General features: G+C 37.8%; 1 protein-coding gene across 1 annotated transcript in view; it reads right to left on the bottom strand.

Moving 5' to 3' along the window:
- Positions 1-6,053, bottom strand: part of MID1 (midline 1) — a 171,567-nt gene extending 165,514 nt beyond the window's left edge. Inside the window, exon 1 of the mRNA XM_077781591.1 lies at positions 5,743-6,053. The gene's annotated coding sequence lies outside the window, so the exon portion shown is untranslated. The remainder of the gene's footprint in view (positions 1-5,742) is intronic.
- Positions 6,054-15,782: the final 9,729 nt, after the last annotated feature.

The raw sequence follows: 15,782 nt of genomic DNA on the forward strand, positions 1-15,782 counted from the left end.
CAAAACAGACAATGACTTATAGTTTATGTTTTCAGTTGGGGAAATAATTTTCTGAAAACAAAGAAATTGTGAGGTTGAGTGCAAATATATATTGTTTAAAAATACACATGGATACATTACACAAACATTATAGATATGCATAACAATGTGGAAGTTTAAAGACGTCAAAAAAAGGACTTCATGTGAGTGATACATAAAAAAAGGAAAGCATTAATTTCTCAGACTTGCTGGTCCCATACAAATGATGGAGAGGTACATCTAGAAGTCAGTTCCGACCATTTAAGAGAGAAGTTATGCCAAATTAAATTAATAGAATATTATGACAGATATCTTGAAAAGAACTCTTGGTTCAACCTCTTTCAGTCTGAACACATATTAACAGAACTTAGAATAACTTAGAAGAGTGTAATATTCAGATGACCTAAGACATAATGAGCATGCCTGATGTTTTCTATCAGCCAGTCCTAAATGTTGCCAGCTCAGCATCTTACCAAGGCCACATGAATCAGTCCAAGGAGACTGTCTTTCCTTGGCTAGGGTTTAATACAGAATTTAAATAATTGAGATAAGGTGTATATATAGGTCTCAATTGTTTACAAAGCCAATGAAGAGTCCTAATTTAAGCATTCAAAATAGGTGCCTCCAGAAGATAGGACAAATAAAATTTCCTCCTTCCTTCCTGCTTTCCTTTTTCCTACTATTACTATAATGAACAGGAGCACTTTAATGTCAGTCCATAAATAACTCTTTTGCTTCAATAGCAGTGATGTAATAAAAACACGTAATAAAAATCAGCAGTTATTCAAATTGTGAGTGGTTGCCTGTAGACAGGCTAACTGTGACACTGGCACTGTAGCCAGTGATGATGGAGTCTATGTGAACAGTGGAATGAGAAGAGCTGGTGAGAAGGCCTCCCTGCTGAGGGTCTATACATAGGGGCCTCATTTCAGAGGCCCTGGCAGAGCTACTTCCAAAAAGGCAATGTGTCACAATGTCCTGTGTCACCTCTCAGTCCCACCTGGGTGTCTGAGGCACCTTCATGCATCCCTGGTGGCACTAGAGTCCCATGTGTGGGCAAGAGAATTGTACTTCAGGTCTCAGCTGTCACTTGAGCTGGGTCACATGTAGACATTCATGCACAGTTGCCCAATTTTTAGAATCTTATTCTGGAACTGAATGCCAACCAGGTTATATTGCATGTTCTCCCAGTTTTCACTCTTATTGTTCTCTCAGCATCTACTGACATTTCAAAACATTTTCTAGGCAATTTATTGACTTAGAGAGCAAAAGGTGTGGAATACAGAAATATTTATAAAATGGAGTAGCACCCAATGCAAAGTCTAGTGTTTAAGAGAGATGCAGAAGCAGTCAAAATTCATTGTTCCTTCATTTGCCTTCTGAGAATGCTCTGAAAGTCCTTGAAATCCTGAAGTCTCAGTTCTTACATCAGTTCTACACTGGGTTTGCACTGGGTAAGAAAGACTAACTCAAGAAAAAATTCCTGCATTTTTGTATTGTAGATGAGTTTTGACTGACAGGTTGACCCTTAACCTCCTTTATTTAGCACTGAACTATGATACTCCTATTCATGGAAATAAAAATAATCCATTTCACTATTCTGCCCGTATGCAATCCAGAAAACTTCAAAAGTCCTTACAAATCCCCATAGATGGCAGCTAATAATGTACTGGTCTTGGACAGACTCAGGTATTGTTGGAAGCTAAAAGTTCTTTCCCCTTAGGAAATCTATGGTGGTCTTTCCCAAAGTGTCAGCCAAGAGACCATTAAAATTTCAGTCAGTTTTAATTGGATAAGACCACACATCTCTGTCATTTCACTCTGCATCAGCTATGACAGAAAACATCCTGCTCAGTCTGCCACACCCTGTGGATTGAATTTTAACTTTTAATGGACCAAAAGTCAATCTCTTAAAACCTGGAGGTTTATCATGGAAAATTAATACTACTTTTCCAGAAGGACCTGAGATTTCAAAGATGAAGATTAATTATATCCAACCAGGAGGCACAACATGCTTGCAAACATTGCAGCTTTTCAAAAATGAGGGGTTATGGCTACATATTATTGAATTCAAACCATACTGCAGATGATCTCCTAATCAGCAGTTCAATATCTGCCTGTTTCAAATAGATTTAAAACCAAGAAAATCCCAGGATATGGAGCACAATGTGATTCTGTGGTGCTGGAGGATATGCATATCAGAATGATGCACCAGCAATCATGCAGATTTCCATCACGAAATTTTAAAAATTACAGTGACATAACTAGAAACTATAAGTCTCAACTATCATTGAAATATATATGAAAAAATACTCCATGTGTTCTACATTATTTTACTTCATTTGTAAAAGAATACTGAATTGGAACTGACTACTTTCACAGCATTTAAAGAAATGATAAATGATGATTTTGAAGCAGCATTCAAAATCTCTTGTTTTGTCAGGCAGTCAAGTGGGATTTGTGCTTGCTAATTCCTAACCTTTCCCACCAGACTGGATCTCCTGCTGCTTACTGTTTGCAACATTGCAGCTTCCCAGGAGAGCCCCGGTGTGTTTTCCTCCTGTTAAGAATAAGACAAATAGAATCCTTTTGGAGAATGCTTAGCCTGACAGTGACATTCACTTCAGGCAGTAATTCCTAGGAAGATGGGCAGCCTTCAGCTCTAAGTGTAAGATTTGTGAGTCCTCTTACAATCCTAGTAACAAACATAAGAAAGTGTTTAGTTAACATAGAAAATGTTTGATGTTTGCATGAGTCTTTTCAGATCTGTTCAAACAACAGATCTTACAGTGGTGCAAGCAAGAGTAGAAGTAAAAGAATACTAACAAAACCAGCTGGGAAAAAATCTGCAGTGTGCCAAGTACATCTTAATAAATTTTCATTAATGTTTATACATACATATATAAGTATATATATAAATAATAATGAAGACACACTCTTCTTATTGAGGTTTGTTGGTTTTTTTGGGTTTTTTTTTTCTGCTCTACATATTGTTTATGTTACATTTGGACCAAGAAATGTGAAAAAACTCACCAAAAAATCACCAAACTCCAGCACAACACCACTGTGGCAGGTCCACCTCCACAATTTTTTATGTGTTTTGAGAAGCAATATTACTGTTTTGATCTGCACAGACCTTTCAGTTGTAACAAACAGCAGATAGCTAATGACTGCTGAAACATATTTAGATTGCTCTAATTTTATAACTGAATGTTACGTTTGCTTATGCGTTTCCCTCTACCTTTGGAATTTTGTTCTGCTTTAACTTAATAAAAGACATTTATAGCCAAGATTTACTTCTTTATGCATGTGATGTTGGTGGTGATCAAGGCCCTTTTCCAACAATAATGGCCATATAAAAGTCCATGTATCTCTGCTTTTAAAAATTGATGGGATAGAAAATTCTCTCTTTCAGACAGGTAATTTTGGGACTGTTTGGCAAAATAATTTTAGTATAGTTCCTTTACCATGCAGAGCTATAAAATCAGGTGTGAGTTCTGTTAAGTTAGATGCCTGTTTTTTCTCCAAAATACAGTTTGGAAATTTAGAATTCATAAAAACTAGGAAAGAAGTAGCAGCAAATACATCTCTTTCATCTCTGTAAACTAAAGGATGCTGTTGAACAGTTCAGAAACACTTAACCAGAGTAATTTCTCTTTTAGAGAACTGAGGATCTTTAACTGGTATATACAAAGAGGACATCCTGCTTCTGGTTCACTTGCAGTGAAACCAAGGATGTGAAATAAACCTTGTACCCTGGAGATATTGTACCTTTGCCTACAAACAACCAGGAGAAGCCTAACCAGAAATACCAGTTTATTGTCACTTGCTAGGACTGACACTTATCACAAGAATAGGTACAAGTACATGATGAAGACCACCCTAAATTAAATTTTATTTTTAATGTAAGGAGTATCTCATAGTTGTGGTGGTATTTCAAAAGTCATGGCCATATCTAGTGGTGCAACACAAAGAGATTAATTAACTTTCCCTTCCTTCTAAAGCTGTTAATAAGCTAGAGAGAGGGAAAATTTTATTACAACCCCTAAAACACTACTGTCACATTCTCATATTAATACTACATTCTTATGTTAAAGCACTGAATTTTTCTATCCTTGGGTCCCTCTAGCAGATCTCATTAGTGGTTGTTTTTGTGGAGATTTTTGTTTTTAAGCCAAAAGAGAACCATAGTAACTGTGCGTTTCCCAAACCATTTCATTCATGAATGGGAAATGAGTCTCCAAATCTTTACTCACATGAGTAACCACATTGATATCCTTAGGCCTTCCATTATTAGCAGCTAGAACTGAGTATAAATCTGCAGGATTTGGATGGGGCACTTCATTACTTCATAGGAGTGAAATCTGTAGCTGAAATCAATAGCTAAGCATGTGAGGCATATAAAAGATACACATTCTTTCATGGAGGTCTGATTGCAATGCATTTCTCAATTTTGTTTCGGTATCAACAAATAAGCATATCATTGTAAAGAGACATACAGACTATAGGCAGTAATTACAAAGACACATTTTAGATAGACATTCTAGCCTCAATAGAGGAGTTGGGAATAGTCCATCAGAAAGAACAGAATAATAGTGAAAAAGGTCAACACTTCCTGAAAAACTAACATAGTAAGTCACAGACCAAGTTTTTGGTTTTCTGTCAATCAGTAACGTAACTGTTGTCAATCATTCCCTCTTACCTTGTTTGTGATTTTTGAATGGCCACAAAAGAAACTTTTGTTGGCAATTTTGGTCTTTACAATTCATTTGAGTCAGAGGCAGGATTTTCAGAGCCTGCCTGTGGAATAGGCATGGTGTACCCCAAGCTGCGCTCACGTATGTCCGACCAATTCAAGCTAAACTTTCCCACGATAATATGAAAGGAAATAAAAGATTCTGAGCAACACAAGTTACTATTCTAGAAATAACAAAAGGAACAGGATAGCCAGGATCTTCTGGTTTAACTTTTTTTTTTTTTTTCCTTTAAGTTGATAAATATATTAACTTTTCCTTTGGAAGGGTGCAGTTAGACAGGATATGCACCTGTACATCTTGGATCTTCTGAAAGAGTATTTCTAGTCTATGCCTAAGCACATGCTTCCCATTACACTGATATTTTGCTAAAAATTACTGCCAAGAATTAAGGCTTCTTCATTTATTTTTTTAAATTCCTGAATTCCCCTAGAATTTATTCTTTCCTCAAGTATTCTCACCTTCCACAGATACATTTTTGTTTTGTTTTCTTTGGCTATCAATTTATCTTGGCCCTGCTGAAAACATGAAAAGATTTGTGAAGAAAGGCTCTCACATAAAACCCAGTTTTGGAGTTGATTCAGCAAAGTAACAGATCTGATAACATCAAAGCAAGAACATCTGAAACTAAGAATTAGGCAGAACAGATTTTTCAACAAATTGCAGCTTCTAAAAATTTACCCATTTCCAAAGAGCCAAGTCTGTTTATTTGCTTATTTTCCTAACTTTGCCAAAAGAAAGGCTCAAACAACTTTGGAAAAACAACAGCAAAGTTGTTCAGCAGAAAGCAGCCCCAGCACTGTAAACAGTGCCTCTCCCCAAACTGCAGCTGCACAAAGCAGAGACAATGCAGGGACCCTCAGCATCATTAACCAACTTCCCTTCCTCACCAGACACTCGCTTCGATAAAGCAATTACAATAGCACCACGGAACAGTAGAACAAGGAAAAAAAAAAAAAAATAACCTTACCAGCTTCTCCTACAGTACACAGCTGAAAGGAAAACAAAACCCCCAGCTGCCGTATCGCATGCAATTGGTCTCTGAGAATGAACTGACTGAAAGAACTATGAAAGGCTAAAGTCTTTCGGCCCCTCTGTTCAGCCTCTCTTCAGCTCCCACTCTCCGAGCTTCCTCACAAAGCCATTCTCCCAGTCCCTAATCCTCGCACAGGAAAAGGCAGCCGCACCGAACGCCTCCAGCAGGAGCGATGCTCCGGGGGTGGGGGAAGCGGGATGCTGCCGGCGCTCAGCCCCGGCCCCGCCGCATCCCCGGGGAGCGCAGCCACAGCGCGCCAGGCGCTGGGGCGCAGCGCCCCGGGCACGGAAAAGTGCCCCTCTCCAGCCATCGCCCTCCCAGCCACTCTCTTCTCAAATGAGAACACCCCTGGGTGCTCGCCAGAGTCCCCGGCATGCATCTCAGTTAGCCTGCACTGAAATAATTAGGCTTTTTTTCTTATTTTAAAATTAGCCACGTGACTTCCTAATGCTCTTGTTGGGCCTTAGATATTTCTTTTTCACAAAGAACACGCAAATAAATCTTAAATATTTCAAACAGGGTAAAAACCCAACCAAGATGTTGCCCCAGAAAATCAATACCAAAATTATAAAAAAAGAGATCCCAACAGACACAAAATCAATAGCATTATGAGGCACCGAATTAAAAAAAACACTGGTGCCTCCCTGAAATGCTTCTGATAGCTACAATCAAAACAAGCAATTGCATTTTTCACAATAAGAGAAGGATTCTATCTTCATTTCCAGTTTATGTAAAAAGAGACAACATTTTTTTAGTACAAATTATCTTGAAAACATGAGACAGATATTGAGATAACATCCCTGCATAGCCTCTGCTTTTCAAGAATGTATTAAATCTTTGTTAAAGAAACACAGTTGTCATAATAGTTCTTAGCACAAGTTTTACTGCTCCACAAGATGCAAAGTACTCAGAAACAGGCAGCTGCCACAAAGTAAATCAAAGACCTAGAAAAGCAGATGGCATAATTTCACATCTTAAATGTTGGCTGCGAGCCTTCCAGTAATAATTTATAAGGAGACTTCCTCCTGCCTGTTCTTCTGCTTGGCAGCATGCTGTTTGAGCCTTTCAAACAAAATAAATAGACTTCAAGCCACCAGCTTCACACACACTAACACTTACCAATGCTATTTCAACCTGACACAAGCTGACTTTGTTCCTCTGTGACCCTGGAGAGAAAACCAAGGTGACAGTTTGATGGATGCGATCTCTTTTCACAATGTGGGTTGTGACTTCACAGTCCTGTCCCCCCATTATTGCTTAGCTGAAGGAGGAGACAGGAGGAGAATCTTCCACCATACAGAGTCATTTTAACAGTGAACCAAACATGCAATAAATGCCTGGAACACATTTTCCTACCTCAAAAATGTGAATTTAAGGGAATCCGTTTCCACTTTTCTTGGAGTTCGGGTGTTAGGGCAGAAGGAAAAGGCTTCAAGAGGAGGAATTAATCCAAATTGTTTATCTCAAACATATTTTAGTTTAAGAAAATAACAACATCACCAGAGAACAAAGGAAAGAAAGAAGGAAAGAAAGAAGGAAAGAAAGAAGGAAAGAAAGAAGGAAAGAAAGAAGGAAAGAAAGAAGGAAAGAAAGAATTTTGTTTGTTTCATTTATAAACAAAGAACACTTTGACTGTGACTTTTGTGAATTATTTCTTAACTGTGCTAATTCAATTATTGAACCATGAATCTTGAACAATTCTCTACTGGACAAAGGTCTCACTGCAGTAATCTGAGGCAAACAATTGCAATGTGATGTCTTTTATTTATTACCTAAAAGACATAATAAAGCATCAGAGGATTCATATATCTTAAAGTTGGTGTCTGCAAATTCAGTATTTGAAAGCAGATTCTCTGCTAAAATGAATTCAGAAATCCTTTTACAAGATATTTCACATAAAAATCCTCCCAGATTTCACAGAACTCTTCATGAAGAAATTACCTTTCCATTAAAAAGGTTGAAAAAGGAAGATGGTGTATGAACTCTGAAATGCAAGGCTCCACCTCCACATTGATCTCATTAACATCCTAATGCCTGTAGTTGGCCTCTGATTTCCTTAGAGCAGAGGACAGGTTGTTAATATGTTTCAGTATTTCTTTCTGATTATTCATCTGATCTGATGGGTTCATCATGAATACTGGAGGGCATCAGACCTCTGATTTTACAGGTGGATACTGGGGCCAAATGACTTGCCTCAACAAAGTCTCTGTCCAGAATAGTTCACCCTTGGCCAGTGATTTTCATGCTCCAGAAGACAATTTCTGAAACCAGGGCCATGTTTGAGATTAAGCTTGATATGGTATGTATTTGTAACACAAATTATGTTTCTATTATTTCTAGTTTGAGATTTGATATTCACAATCTGTCAAAAAAGATGAGCTCCTGTTCATTCTTCCAAAAAATTGTATGGTCTTTTCAAAAAGATGCACTTTGTTTCAAAAGAACAGTATTTAAGTGTTTCCATATTTACAAATATTTTTATTTGAATAGAATTAGACTATCTGTGAGGTAGAACTCAACTTATGATACTGAAAGATAATCAAACAAAAGACAGAAATTTATTGATATTCCAAAAAAAAGTCAAAATCTGACAGATTTATGCAATGTAATATCAGCAATTATCGAGTTTCATCAATTCAAGTAAAATTTTTAGGGGTTGGTTTGTTGGTTTGTTTTTGTTGTTTGTTTGGGTGTGGGATTTTTTTTTGTTTGTTTTGTGGGTTTGTTTTTTTTTTCCTAAGAACCAGCTTAAAATTACACTCTTGGTTTAGGTGACCCCATTCTGGGACTTAGGGGCTACTAGCATGGTGAAAGTCATGTGGTATGAATTTCAGCCTTTGAAAAGAGGTTTTAAAAGATGTACTTGTGAACCATTTATGTCCCAATTACAGCTTCTAAACTTCCACCATTGTTTCTTTGCTTCTCCCTAACAATCTGAGAGCATTCCCATTGTAAAGAAGGAAGTACCTTAAACATTTTAGAAACAATAAGGCCTCTTCACAGACCAATTGATATAAATACATTAGCTCTAAATAAAAATGTTTGCACCATCCAGGAGGTGGTTAACTGTGCTATGCACAAATGAGATGAGCTCTACCGATCAAAAGGAAGAATGAAGCATGAAAAATGCAGCCACCTTTGTACTTGGAAGCTGGCGTAGAGGAACAAGAAATTCACAATGGGACAAAAGCTACAGGCACCAAAATTTTGGAAGAGCTCATTTTTCTCATTCTTGTAGCTTTCAGAGTCATGATAAATATCTGAAGGCATCTGAGTTTTAGGAAATCACAGCAGGTTTGCACACTCTGCTCCATAAGTTTTTCTCTGCTTGCTCACAACCATGTCCACTTATCTGTATAATCTGTCCAAAGCACTTTTTTTTTGCACAATATTTACTACTTTCCATGTTTCTAGGATTAACAAAAAGCATAAGGCTCTTGGATAAGGCTTTCATTTGGATAACAGCCATACACTTTTAATAGCAATCATAAGAACAGTTCAAAGAATCTTTCCTACAAGCAGAGTGGTGCAGACAACTGCACTGCAAAGATTCTAGCAAAACTAAAGATTCCTAAGCTCTTTGAGACTCACTGGTGACTGCACTCTGATTAGTCCAATCTACTGCAGCTCTTTGATTTTTTTTTTTTACCCTAAACTCACAGTAATTCTTAAAGGCAAGTGTAGAAAATGGAATCATAGAACAAGTTGGAAGGGACCTTAAAGATCATCTGGATCATCTGGAGATGACATAGCTTTATAAACAGAAGAAAATGCACATATTAAAGATACTGACTTTTAAGGATTTGATTGAGGAATATGAGTTCCATAGTCAGTAGATGATCTAAGAGTACACTTTTTAATGAGCTCCTTAACACAGTCAGTAAATTTTAAAAGTTTACTATTCAATATTAATGTTGTTTAATGATTGATGCACATATAACACATATATGTCGAATTTCAGGGCTATTCTTTATCTACTTGGACAGATTTTTCTTCTGAGAAAGCAGTGGGATACCAACTCTGCAAACTGGAAGAGGAATGACTAGGCAAGAAGGAAGGAAGAAGTAGCAATGAGAGAACACAGTAAAAAACCCATAATTGGGTAAAAAGGGAAAGAAATTAAAAACTCTGATGATTAGAGTCACTTGAGCAAGAATGTTACCGAAGTCAAAGTTTCACTTGGTTAAGGCTTATCTAATAGCATATCCCTGGGGTTTGATCTCCATGGGTTCAGCCTAAACTGTCTCTCACTTTTGTACCAGAGTAGATGAAAGCAAGGATTCAGCAGTGCAGCTGGGTTTACATTAGGGGTGTGTGTGAAGCTGAGGATGTCTAGCTTGGAACTTCAAAGTGCATCAGCCAATGCTGGTGCATCAGCCTGCAAACTTCAGTAAATATGTCAGTCTTTCTAAAGTTAAATAGAAGAGCAAAATTAAAACAGCAAAGTAAAAGAACAGCATGGGGCCTGCACAACACTAAATCTTCATTACTCCTTCAGCAATAAGATACAAGGAGCAACAAAGAAGTTCTCTGTAAATTTGGCAAGAAAACACATTCTGAGTGTCTGTTCAGAGGCTTTGGCAGATGTGGCATGCTGGTCAAAGATAAACCAACACTGCAATTTTGGACAGTGGGGTATATCTCTTGTACAGCCAGGAAAAATGCCTCCTCACCTTCCACAGCCTTCTGCACCAACCTGGGGGTGAGTGGTCAGGAGACATCCATACTATGGACATTGCCTGGTATTTTTTAAATATCAGATAGTGTCATCACAACTGTGCTACAGACCGACATGAGCAGGCACACAGACACAGGCATTGAGAAGACTAGAAGGCCTTTAAAGCCCAACCATCAAGACTTGTGTAATCCTTTATTATTTAAAGACAAACATCTGCTAAAAAATTCTTAGGCTTGGAGCCTCAGTATGTTAATATATGTGTCTCCTCCTCCTTTTGGAGGAGACACATGTATTTTCCCTGAAGTTAAGAGGTTTGCAGCACAGCTGGAATTCCAACTTTTGAATATTACTACAGTGAAAACATATACACAGTGATTTAAATAGTGATATTCTTGTCCATTTTTCCAAAACAAAGAGAAATTAATAGAGTTAACTAGGGTATTTTTGGGAAGTGGGGGAAGAAGAAAGGAATAAAGAGGGGTACAGACATATGGTATAAATAGCTTATGGGAAACTGCCCTGCAAACTTTTGCAAACACAAGCATCATCAATGCCTTACAGCTAATCAGACTCCATACAAGAAATCCACTTATACAAACAAGAATTTGTAGAACTGAGCTGGAACATAAGCACTGTTGTAGATTTATTCCCTCATTAAAGATTCCTCCCAGGAATTACTATCATATTCATATGACAAGAAAAAACACCATATTACTTTATCTGGACATTATCCAATAATGTATGCAAGAAAAGTAGTAGAAAATTAGGTGTGAGAAATGCCTGAGTTAATACTATGCACTGCTCTTGCTGTGAGAAAATGTGGGATGTTTTGGCTTTTTTCTGCAGAATAGTGTATAAAAAACCCTCTTACAATCCAGGACAAATTTCAGAGTATATATTAAATGACAGAGGATTCAGAAAGCAATAATATGGCCTAGAACTGAAATAAGAAGGGGAGAAACTTGAAAAGGCATCTTTGCAAAGCTGGAGCATCCACTTTCCTGTTGGAGTACACCAAGAGTTCTCATTCCAGGCACAGCAAGTGCTGTGTTTCTGTAGCATCTCAGCAGCAATCTCCATCCCTCTTTCAGAGGCCACTTCACCCTCAGTGCCCCAGCTCAGACCTATATGATGAGGAAGAGGATGGCATACCTGCTGGTCCAACATAAAAGAAACCTCTAACCATTGCAAAAGGGAGCCTCAAGCTCAATCACCAAGCACAAGTAACCATGGGAAATTATTTTTGACCACACACAAACTTCAAGGGCACCTTCCTTTACATCTCACATACAGATTCATGCAGTCAAATTGCCTAAAATTTAATGTAATTTGGGTTTTAAGCTCTTATAACATTTTATGTTATTCTTTTGCTCAGGCTTCTCTAATGATGTATTTCCCTTCTGCATTTATTTTGTGGTTTTTAATTTGACTCACTAATTCACTTTCTCTTATAGCAGCTTACTGGTCCGATTCAACATAATCAAAGTAGTCAGAAATATTATTATACTCGGCCATGTGTTTCCTTCCACCTAAAGGAACTCCACTAAAGCATAAGTTTTATTATGAATGGCATAAACTTTGTGCTAAGATCAAATCCAACTTGAATTAATGGACAACAACCAAAAAAAACTCACTGTCCAAAGTTTATTGTCTGTAATGAAGAGAAATACATAATGAATAAGGCTAGAGTATAACCTGCAGCACCAGGTAAACACTATTGTCTCTTGTACCAGCTGGATGATGCAGTGATGCTGGCAGATACTTACGTGACCCAGCTATTTTCAAAAAAAAACATGAATTCCTATTCTGTTGCAGGTATGATCTTGCACTCCTGAAACCCCCTGGGAGCAGGTTTGGTAGTTTCTGCACAGCTGTTCGTGGAACCAGCAGGCTTGAGTCCCGTGGACCTGCCTGTGAAACCGCAGCGCATCAGTGGCGCAGGAATGCGGGAAGCGTCCGCATTCCCGACGGGAATGGCCCGGGATCCGAGGAGGAGCGGCTCCCTCCGCTGGCTGCACCGCGCACAGTCCGGCTCCGCCGCGAGCATGGGTGCTCCGGACGGAACGCCGAGAAAGAAAGAAAGAAAACGATAAAAAAACCTATGCAAGGCACATGGAAACTGAAATCCAGAAATCCGTATTTTGCAGGCACACAAATGTTGTAATGATATAATAATAATGGCAGGAATCTGAGTTTTCTAGCTGAACACTTCATATTCACACTTCCCGAAGAAACTATTCTTAAAAAACATTTTTTATGCTTTTCTAATATTTTAATAGCTGAAATAGCATGGCAGTCGGGGAAAGGGACACCTTTCTGGAAGAAATATGAGCTAGAGAATTATAATGAAGATACATTGTACAAAATGACAAATGTGTCTAGCATTTTCTCAAACCCATTAGGCAGGTATGACGCGTAACATCAGAAACAAATAATGTATGTGATTGTTTACTTATCTAAAGATATAGCAACTGTATCCTGAGTCCAATAATGCCGCTTGCCTAAAGAACATAAGCATGCCAAGAAGAGGGGAAACAATGTTTAAGACGATATTCAGTTACTCATTTTTGACTTTAAACAGGTTGTGGTTTTTAAATTTCCTTTATTACAATTACAGCAAGTAAACTCTTTCACCAACTCTCCCTGGGCAGCTCAGTTTACACTCAAGCCTACCAGACCTAAAATGAGTTGTCACAAGTTCTTGGTTTCCATCGTTTTTATGGCAATCTTATTTATCACATAAAAGAAAAATAAAAATCATGGATAGCATGCTTGGGAAATAATATTAATACCTCTAAATTAATAATGCATTGTTTTACAGCTGAAAAAAAGGCACTGCAGTTAAAAATGTTTTCCTTTAATTTGTTTCCCATTTTAAGAGGCGCTAATATTGGTTTTTCATTTGTTCCATTTCAATCTCAATACATGTGAGTGCAAAAGAGTATGTGACCAAGCACAATAAACAACCTCTTGACTGCTAAAATTTTATTGTGGTATACTCAGCACCTGCTCTAGCACGCTTTTCATTAATGGACTACAGTAAATGTTTATATAACTACCAAGAGAGTTTATTAATGTGAATAAAAATTCTATCAGATAGATCATCCTTTGCAGCAATTAACCTCTACAATAAAATAGAGTCTGACATATACACAGTTCTCTGAGGCACCTCAGATTAATGAAAAGGGGGATGTAAAATCAACCCTGATCCTGTGGTAAGAAATCCCTTTTGTCCCATATACCAGCTTTTTTGTAGTTTAAACTATTACAGCTTTTATGAAAAATAAAAAAGTACAGCTTTAACTTTCAAACAAATAATCAATTCTTCCACAAGAAGACTTAATATTCTCTCAAGTATCTGCATGTGAGTGGAAACTGAAGAAGATCTGGGAAAAGCTACGCAGAGATGCTCTAAAACACAGTAGCTCCAAGAAGTAATTTGCTGGATAGAAACCTTAATATAGGGAATGTACCAGATTTCAAGGTCTTTCAGTCTGTCTTCCCCACCTTCTCTTATTCAAAGATGTGGAGAAAAATGAATTTAATCCTCAGACTGTAAATCTCTTCTGAGTGAAATTCAGTTTGAACTGTTAAGTATCATGGACACTAGAACAGGAAGAAGTAACAACACTGCAAGTATTGTATCCTGTGAATGTCTCATTTTTCTGTAATGCAGCTATTTGGTTTGTTTTCCATGTGATGAAGTAAAGGGAGCAACATTGAAAGTGTTTGAAGCAATTTTTATATAAAATATGCAAAATGTGTTGGTTTTCAGTTGTGTCATTTCAACCCACACAGTAACCTCGTGCTAGCACTAAGTCAACAACAAGATGTGGCATCGCTCATTCACGCAAATAGTCCTAAATTAAGCAAGGGTACTTTATGGAATCTGGATTAATCACACGTAAAACTTCCCAATTCGATGCATAACCTTTACTAACTAATTCAGATATCCCTGGGGTTTTTTTTTCTGACGATGATGATATTATTTTATTCCTCTGCACACATGGACTTACTATATGTACATATGTACATATGCATACATATATAAGTACAACCATATCACAGAAATTACACTAGAAATCACTATAGAAAAAGAGTCCCTTTATATTTTTTTTTAATTGCCAGGGAAGCTTGACAGCATTCTTCTATTTTTCTCTCCTCAAGATTTCACAGAGCTTTCTGAACAAGTGAAGTCTTGAATATGTACCTTATTTGAATAAGAATGGGGGTGAATATACTCTTTGGCAGTCACAGTGCCTCCAAAGACAAATGCTTGCTCCTATTACCGATTTTCTTGCTGAAAGCCAAGCTCTGAGCCTTGCACTCAGGCTGGGAGTCTGCTGAGCCCATTTCAGCTGGGCTGGCGGGGGTCTTGCTCCCCATGGCCTGGAGCAGAGGGCAGGGGGCTGCAGGGTGACCCCACACCCAGACATTGTACCCAGGGCTGGAAGGCAGCTCTGCTTACGCTGGACCACGCAGTGAACCTGCCCAGCACGTCTGGCAGACAGAGGTCACCTTCCATCCTGGGGGCTCATTCACACAGGCAAACCTCCTCCTCTCTATGCTTCTGTCATTTGAATAGCAACTGTGACAACAAGAAGGGTTCACTGGAGACATTTGGGGTACTCATGAACTCATTTTCAAAGAGCACTGGAAAAAGACACGTAATTGTGGGTACCTTGCCATTAATAGAAAACTAAATCACACAGCCTATGGTGCTCCTTACAAGTAAAAGCTGTGTGTAGTGGTAGAAAGGATATTGTGGAGAGAGAGCCTAGGTATTAATACATATTTTGAGGTTTGCACTTCATCTCTGTTGCTATTGTGTTCTTCCACCGTGACCTTGGATAATCCTGATCTCGCTGTTCTTTCCTTACCTGTCCTTATAGTGGAGTTTTTGTTGCCTTAAAAGATAAGCATTGTTTAGAAAAAGCCATTAAGCTTTGTGGCATATCCAGCTATGCTGTGGAGGAGTATCATAAGCTTTTGAGTCTGTACATAAAAGATATATATAAGAGAAGATTACCCTACAACTTCCAGATATCCCTTGATTTTTTAGTTGTTCTTGTGGTTCTATTTGAACTATTTAAAGAAAGTAATCATGAAGCTACTAGCTCTATTATTGGTATCTTAAGAAATAAATTGGTGGGTAGAACTGTTTCCATTCTTTAGAATTATTTAGCATTTTTATTTTCCCACCAGAGAAGTTAATGGTATCTTTCAGAAATTATTTATACACCAGTAGTCAGGAAAGTATAAAAAAAACCAAAAAAACCAAAAAAACTGCTCATTG

The sequence above is a fragment of the Lonchura striata genome, chromosome 2 (assembly GCF_046129695.1).
Source record: "Lonchura striata isolate bLonStr1 chromosome 2, bLonStr1.mat, whole genome shotgun sequence".
NCBI lineage: Eukaryota > Metazoa > Chordata > Aves > Passeriformes > Estrildidae > Lonchura > Lonchura striata.